We start from the raw sequence: 8,883 nt of genomic DNA on the forward strand, positions 1-8,883 counted from the left end.
GAGCTAAGGGAGCGGTAAGGGAGCTAAGAGAGAGCTAAGAGAGAGTTAAGAGAGAGCTAAGAGAGAGTTAAGAGAGAGTTAAGAGAGAGTTAAGAGAGAGTTAAGAGAGCTAAGAGAGAGTTAAGAGAGAGTTAAGAGAGAGCTAAGAGAGAGCTAAGAGAGAGTTAAGAGAGAGTTAAGAGAGAGCGAGCTGAGAGAGAGCTAAGAGAGAGCTAAGGGAGAGCTAAGAGAGAGTTAAGAGGGAGAGCTAAGAGAGTTAAGAGAGAGCTAAGAGAGAAGGGGGAGAGCTAAGATAGCGAGCTAAGGGAGAGCTAAGGGAGAGCTAAGAGAGAATTAAGAGAGAATTAAGAGAGAGCTAAGGGAGAGCTAAGAGAGAGTTAAGAGAGAGTTAAGAGAGAGTTAAGATAGAGCGAAGAGAGCTAAGAGAGAGTTAAGAGAGAGCTAAGGAAGAGCTAAGAGAGAGGGGAGAGCTAAGAGAGAGCTAAGAGAGAGCTAGGAGAGAGCTAAGAGAGAGTTAAGAGAGAGGGGGGAGAGTGAAGAGAGAGCTAAGAGAGCTAAGAGAGAGAGCTAAGAGAGAGCTAAGAGAGAGCTAAGAGAGAGAGCTAAGAGAGAGCTAAAAGAGAGGGGAGAGCTAAGGGAGAGCTAAGAGAGAGCTAAGAGAGAGCTAAGAGAGAGTTAAGAGAGAGCTAAGAGAGAGCTAAGGGAGAGCTAAGAGAGAGCTAAGGGAGAGATAAGAGAGAGTTAACAGAGAGCTAAGAGAGAGCTAAGAGAGAGCTAAGAGAGAGAGCTAAGAGAGAGAGAGCTAAGAGAGAGCTAAGAGAGTTAAGAGAGAGCTAAGAGAGAGTTAAGAGAGAGCTAAGGGAGAGCTAAGAGAGCTAAGAGAGAGAGCTAAGAGAGAGTTAAGAGAGAGCTAAGAGAGAGCTAAGAGAGAGCTAAGAGAGAGTTAAGAGTGAGCTAAGAGAGAGCTAAGGGAGAGCTAAGAGAGCTAAGAGAGAGCTAAGAGAGAGTTAAGAGAGAGCTAAGAGAGAGCTAAGAGAGAGAGCTGAGAGAGAGCTAAGGGAGAGCTAAGAGAGAGTTAAGAGAGCGCCAAGAGAGAGCTGAGAGAGCTAAGAGAGAGCTAAGAGAAAGCTAAGGCAGAGTTAAGAGAGAGCTAAGAGAGAGTTAAGAGAGAGCTAAGAGAGAGCTAAGAGAGAGCTAAGGGAGAGTTAAGAGAGCGCTAAGAGAGAGCTAAGGGAGAGTTAAGAGAGAGCTAAAAGAGAGCTAAGAGAGAGATAAGGGAGAGCTAAGAGAGCTAAGAGAGAGCTAAGAGAGAGTTAAGAGAGAGTTAAGAGAGAGCTAAGAGAGAGTTAAGAGAGAGCTAAGAGAGTTAAGAGAGAGCTAAGGGAGAGCTAAGGGAGAGCTGAGAGAGCTAAGAGAGAGCTAAGAGAGAGCTAAGGGAGAGCTAAGAGATCTAAGAGAGAGCTAAGAGAGAGCTAAGAGAGAGCTAAGAGAGAGCTAAGAGAGAGTTAAGAGAGAGCTAAGAGAGAGCTAAGAGAGAGCTAAGAGAGAGTTAAGAGAGAGCTAAGAGAGAGCTAAGGGAGCGCTAAGAGAGCTAAGAGAGAGCTAAGAGAGAGTTAAGAGAGAGCTAAGAGAGAGCTAAGAGAGAGCTAAGGGAGAGCTAAGAGAGAGCTAAGAGAGAGCTAAGAGAGAGTTAAGAGAGCTAAGAGAGAGCTAAGAGAGAGCTAAGAGAGAGCTATGAGAGAGCTAGGAGAGAGCTAAGAGAGAGCAAATGGAGATCTAAGAGAGAGCTAAGGGAGAGCTAAGAGAGAGCTAATAGAGAGCTAAGGGAGAGTTAAGAGAGAGCTAAGAGAGAGCTAAGAGAGAGCGAAGGGAGAGTTAAGAGAGCGCTAAGAGAGAGCTAAGGGAGAGTTAAAAGAGAGCTAAAAGAGAGCTAAGAGAGAGCTAAGGGAGAGCTAAGAGAGAGAGCTAAGAGAGAGAGCTAAGGGAGAGTTAAGAGAGCGCTAAGAGAGCGCTGAGAGAGAGCTAAGGGAGAGTTAAAAGAGAGCTAAAAGAGAGCTAAGAGAGAGCTAAGGGAGAGCTAAGAGAGAGAGCTAAGAGAGAGAGCTAAGGGAGAGTTAAGAGAGCGCTAAGAGAGCTCTGAGAGAGAGCTAAGAGAGAGCTAAGAGAAAGCTAAGGGAGAGTTAAGAGAGAGCTAAGCGAGAGTTAAGAGAGAGCTAAGAGAGAGCTAAGAGAGAGTTAAGAGAGAGTTAAGAGAGAGCTAAGAGAGAGTTAAGAGAGAATTAAGAGAGAGCTAAGAGAGGGAGCTAAGGGAGAGCTAAGAGAATTAAGAGAGAGCTAAAGGAGAGTTAAGAGAGAGCTAAGGGAGAGCTAAGAGAATTAAGAGAGAGCTAAGGTAGAGTTAAGAAAGAGCTAAGGGAGAGCTAAGAGAGCTAAGAGAGAGCTAAGGGAGAGTTAAGAGAGAGCTAAGGGAGAGTTAAGAGAGAGCTAAGAGAGAGCTAAGGGAGAGTCCTGAGAATGACACTCTCGAGGGGGGGAGAATTCCGCACGGATGGATTTTACGTCTCGCGAGTAAAATTGATCCACTTTGAATAAATCGGGGTTTTTATTTTTTACGAATGTCGAGAACTTCCCGACGCCTCACTCGGAGGCTGAGGTGAGTCAAGGGCTTCCGCCAAGGGTTCATTACAAATGTTAACAACACCCACAGGGGTAGGGGTCCCCCATCCCTGCCCACCGCTCCCTGTTACACCCTTCTACGATTCGAGCCGCCAGTCACGACCCCGCTTACGTCACGGGGGGTCACCACCCCCCCCCCCCCCCTTTTATACTTGAGGAGCCGTGACGTCATTCTGCTGCCCCGAGCGCATGACGTCACGTCATCGCACGGGACAGCACGCGTGACGCCACTTCCCCATTCTACTGCTCTGCAAAAAGACAAAGATCCCCCAGGTAGCCTCTAGCAGGGCTGTAGGGGCAAGTGCTGTTAGTAGAGAGTAGCAGCACCTACACACACAGACAAAGATCTCCCAGGTAGCCTCTAGCAGGGCTGTAGGGGCAAGTGCTGTTAGTAGCGAGTAGCAGCACCTACACACACAGACAAAGATCTCCCAGGTAGCCTCTAGCAGGGCTGTAGGGGCAAGTGCTGTTAGTAGCGAGTAGCAGCACCTACACACAGACAAAGATCCCCCAGGTAGCCTCTAACAGGCTGTAGGGGCAAGTGCTGTTAGTAACGAGTAGCAGCACCTACACACACACACAAAGATCCCCCAGGTAGCCTCTAGCAGGGCTGTAGGGGCAAGTGCTGTTAGTAGCGAGTAGCAGCACCTACACACAGACAAAGATCCCCCAGGTAGCCTCTAGCAGGCTGTAGGGGCAAGTGCTGTGAGTAGCGAGTAGCAGCACCTACACACACAGACAAAGATCCCCCAGGTAGCCTCTAGCAGGGCTGTAGGGGCAAGTGTTGTGAGTAGCGAGTAGCAGCACCTACACACACAGACAAAGATCCCCCAGGTAGCCTCTAGCAGGTTGTAGGGGCAAGTGCTGTTAGTAGCGAGTAGCAGCACCTACACACACAGAGACAAAGATCCCCCAGGTAGCCTCTAGCAGGGCTGTAGGGGCAAGTGCTGTTAGTAGCGAGTAGCAGCACCTACACACACAGACAAAGATCCCCCAGGTAGCCTCTAGCAGGCTGTAGGGGCAAGTGCTGTTAGTAGCGAGTAGCAGCACCTACACACACAGAGACAAAGATCCCCCAGGTAGCCTCTAGCAGGCTGTAGGGGCAAGTGCTGCTAGTAGGGAGTATCAGCACCTACACACACAGACAAAGATCCCCCAGGTAGCCTCTAGCAGGCTGTAGGAGCAAGTGCTGTTAGTAGCGAGTAGCAGCACCTACACACACACAGACAAAGATCCCCCAGGTAGCCTCTAGCAGGCTGTAGGGGCAAGTGCTGTTGTTTGAAACCTGTGAAGGCCGGCACGGCACACCAGGGGGTGGCGAACACCACGCCCGGCCGCCTTTGTCTCCCCAGTGGTGATGTTTACTACACATCTACACCAGCTACTCATGTGAGTCTCCACATCACAGACACACACACAGCTACACACAGACACACACATTGACACAACACCCACAACAACAAGCGCCATTCGCCACTAAGTGGCGGTGACGTCACCACGACGCTTGTGCCAGGCCATGTGCACCTTGAGGCCACGTGAAGTGTCGAACGCCCGTTGGCAGGAGGTCACGGGGCAGACCCAGGTGCCACGGGTCGACTGACTGAGATGACTGGCTGATGCACCACCTGTGCCCCCTACTGTGCCAACTTGTTGTTCTTTAGCCACCCGGCTCTACGCTAGTTGTTGTGAGCGTCGCTCCTCCGCCCTCCGTTGTTGTTGGAGGGCGACTGCCTCCAACTGTCCAGTAGCGTTCTTCACGAGCCTCCTCCACAGAGGCCGATCTTGACACCGCTGGTACCAGTCATCGGCAAGTCCACTCAGCTCCACGTCCTCCTGTACCGCATCACTCCATCTCTTCTCTAGCCCGTGCCACGCCCATTTAGCCTCCTCGATGCGGCCGAACAAAAGCTGTTTCGGCATGCGGTGGCTGGGCATGCGGGCTACATGACCCAGCCATCGCAGCCTTGCCTGCCGGAGTAGCTCACCGATGGGACCTTGCCCAGATCTTTCGAGGATTTGTGAGCTCCTCACACAATCCAGCCTGGTTAAACCCAGGATGGATAGGCAGGCCAGCCTAAATGTTTCCAACCGGCGAAGATGCTCCATTAAGAGGATCCACGTTTCGCAAGCGTAGAGAAGGGAGGGAATGACCGTGGCCGAGAAGACCTGAAGCTTAGTGCGGAGCGACAGACCAGGTAGCTTCAACACAGCGTTACGCAACCGATGAAAAGATATTGCCGCTCGACTGATTCGGAGTGAGACCTCTGCTGTTAAACTGGAGCCGGTCATAAGCACACTGCCCAAGTATGGGAAACTCTCCACTCTCTCCACAATTGCCCCATCACCGATTGGGAATTGTGGGGGTGGAGTGTCCGATGGTACAAAATACCCAGGCAGTTGCTTAATTTTGGTGGGGCTGATGGTAAGGCCCCATCTCTTAGTGGCACGCTCCAGTCTCAGCAGCAGCGTCTCCAACTCCTCCTCTGAATGAGCAGCTATTACCAAATCATCGGCATACATAACGTGGTTGAGCAATGGGAAGCCATCCCTTGACCGCACCCAGGCATCGATCAGCCTCCCATTATATCTGTACCATATGGAGATTCCCCCGGTACAGCTATTGAAGGCTTCACGAACTACGTGGTCAAAATAGATGTTAAATAATGTGGGAGCCAGAGGACATCCCTGTCGCACCCCAAGGTGTACAGGGAATGGCTCTGACTCCCGACCACGTAGTTATACCCGGGCCCGCTCACCATCATGAAGGTCCTTAATGAGGGTCAGGGACTCCAAAAGCACGAAGAACAACCCAGAGCCCAGGCCTACTGATGGTAGCATAGGCCTTGACCAGGTCAATAAAGCCGAGATGTAGGTCTTGCAGGAATTCCCTACACCTCTGCTGTAGCAGACGGACAGAGAAAATGGCATCTGTGCAGGACCGCCCTTTCCTGAAACCGCATTGGGGCTCTGCAAGCCTCTCCTCAGCGTGCCTGCCAAGGCGATGTTGAATAATCCTTGCCAGGACCTTTCCCGGCACACTGAGGAGTGAGATGCCCCTGTAGTTGTTACAGTCTGTGCGGTCCCCCTTCTTGAAGAGGGGGGCCGCCAGGGAATCCTTCCAATCCTGCGGAACCCGTCCAGTGGTCCAAACTGTTGTTATGATGTCATGTAGGGCAGTCTGTGCACATACGCCACCCTCCCTCAGCATTACGCTTGGGAGATCATCTCTGCCCGGTGCCTTTCCTGGTCTCAGCCTCCGGATGGCCTTCAGTACTTCCTCAACAGATGGCACCTCAGCCAGCCACTCACAGGGGGTGCCTTATTCCAATATTTGAGGCACCGCAGCCTCAGCAGGGTCATCCCCACTTTGTGCCACGATGTTTTCCTGGCTGAGGGATTTCCCCTCCCCCAGGACCTCACAGAAATGCTCAGCAAATCTGCAAACCTGTTCCTGGGGGTCGGAGCTTGAATCACCGTTTTTCCCCTAATGATGGTAATAGGTGTGGCGCTGCAGGTTACTTTTTTGATGGAGTTAAATAGAGATTTGTGATCGCGGACCACTAAGGCAGACTCCATCTCCTCAGCAACACGCGACCACCACCCATCCTTGCAGTACCTCACGGCTCTCCGAACCTCCGAGCGAAGGCTGCGGTAAGCCTCCTCATTCTCTGACGTGGGATTTTGTAGCCGATGACAGTGGGCCTGTCGTTTTTTCTAAACCATCCTGAACACCTCCTCTGTCAGCCTGGGTCTCTGGGGAGGTCTGGACCGCGTACCCAAAGCAGCCAATACAGCTGCATGAGTCACAGTCCTAAACCTCGCCCATTAACCCTCGACATCAGGAGGAGTGGGGGACGATGCCAACCCCAGCCGCACGCGATGATGAAATTCTCGCTTGCAACTTTCATCAGATAACTGAGACCAGGCCACTTTAGGTTGGAATGGGGTCCTGGGTGTACACCCACCACCGGAGTGGAAGAATGGCAGGCGCATCTTACAGATGACTAGTCGATGGTCAGAGGGCAGATCAGCTCCACGGTAGGTCCTGGTGTCAAGGACATGGGCTCGCATCCGCTGGTCCGTCACTATGTAGTCCAGCAGATGTTCTTGCTTGGACCCGGCATGCATCCATGATGTTGTGTGGATGCGCTGATGCCGGAACAGCGTATTGGTAATTACAAGCCCATGGGCTGCACAAAAATCTAGCAGCCTCCTACCGTTGTTATTGAGCTGATCTGGCCCATGCCCTCCAATCACTTCGGGCATTGAAGTCACCCAACATGATAACTCTATCCCGAGGTGCCACTTTAGCCAGCACCTGTGACAGGAGGTCATAGAAGGCATCTGACTCATCGGCTTTGCCTGCATCCCTCCACGGATGTTCATCTTCGGTGGGGGCATAAGTAACCACGACCACCACTCCTCGCCTCCGGTTGATGGGAAGGCGAGCCCAAAGTAGCCTGGGACTTGCAGCTTCCCACACCTCACCGCCACGCTCCCACGCCCCCTTCATTATTTTGTTAAAAAGAAGAGCCACACCCTGTTGTTTGGCAGTCTGCTGCCCCGAGTGGAGGACTGTCCACCCCTGAGTGGGTGTGGGGGGGTGAGGGGGGTGAGGGTAGGGGTGAGGGGAGGGGTGAGGGGGGTGAGGGGGGTGAGGGGAGGGGTGAGGGGAGGGGTGAGGGGAGGGGTGAGGGGGGGTGAGGGGGCTGAGGGGAGGGGTGAGGGGGGTGAGGGGAGGGGTGAGAGGTTTTTGCTTCCTCCTCTTCACCTGGAGGTTAGGTTTAAGGTTAGATGAACTGCCGGAATTTCCACGAGGAAATCTCTCTCTTAGCTCTCTCTTAGTTCTCTCTTAGCTCTCTCTTAGCTCTCTCTTAGCTCTCTTTTAGATCTCTCTTAGCTCTCTCTTAGCTCTCTCTTAGCTCTCTCTTAGCTTTCTCTTAGCTCTCTCTTAGCTCTCTTAGCTCTCTTTTAGATCTCTCTTAGCTCTCTCTTAGCTCTCTCTTAGCTCTCTCTTAGCTCTCTCTTAGCTCTCTCTTAGCTCTCTTAGCTCTCTTAACTCTCTCTTAGATCTCTCTTAGCTCACTATTAGCTCTCTCTTAGCTCTCTTTTAGATCTCTCTCTTAGCTCTCTCTTAGATCTCTCTTAGCTCTCTCTTAGATCTCTCACTCTTAGCTCTCTCTTAGCTCTCTCTTAGCTCTCTCTTAGCGCTCCCTTAGCTCTGACTTAGATCTCTCTTAGCTCTTTCTTAGCTCTCCCTTAGCTCTCTCTTACCTCTCTCTTAGCTCTCTTTTAGCTCTCTTAGCTCGCTCTTAGCTCTCTCTCTCTCATCACACAGAGACCCACAGACTCACCACACAGAGACCCACAGACTCACTACACAGAGACCCACAGACTCACCACACAGAGACCCACAGACTCACCACACAGAGACCCACAGACTCACTACACAGAGACCCACAGACTCACCACACAGAGACCCAAAGACTCACCACACAGAGACCCACAGACTCACTACACAGAGACCCACAGACTCACCACACAGAGACCCACAGACTCACCACACAGAGACCCACAGACTCACCACACAGAGACCCACAGACTCACTACACAGAGACCCACAGACTCACCACACAGAGACCCATAGACTCACCACAGAGACCCATAGACTCACCACACAGAGACCCACAGACTCACCACACAGAGACCCACAGACTCACCACACAGAGACCCATAGACTCACCACAGAGACCCATAGACTCACCACACAGAGACCCATAGACTCATCACACAGAGACCCACAGACTCACCACACAGAGACCCACAGACTAACCGCCACACTCACTAACAGCAGGAATTACCCCTACATCTTGCTAGAGGCTACCTGGGGGATCTTTGTTTGTGTGTGTAGGTGCAGCTACTCGCTACAAACAGCACTTGCCCCTACAGCCCTGCTAGAGGCTACCTGGGAGATCTTTGTCTGTGTGTGTAGGTGCTGCTACTCGCTACTCACAGCACTTGCCCCTACAGCCTGCTAGAGGCTACCTGGGGGATCTTTGTCTGTGTCTAGGTGCTGCTACTCGCTAATAACAGCACTTGCCCCTACAGCCTGCTAGAGGCTACCTGGGGGATCTTAGTCTGTGTGTGTGTAGATGCTGCTACTCGCTACTAACAGCACTTGCCCCTACAACCTGCTAGAGGCTACCT

Source organism: Petromyzon marinus, assembly GCF_048934315.1.
Source record: "Petromyzon marinus isolate PM22_M1 ecotype Great Lakes invasive population chromosome 84 unlocalized genomic scaffold, UKy_Petmar_22M1.pri1.0 chr84_unloc.2, whole genome shotgun sequence".
NCBI lineage: Eukaryota > Metazoa > Chordata > Hyperoartia > Petromyzontiformes > Petromyzontidae > Petromyzon > Petromyzon marinus.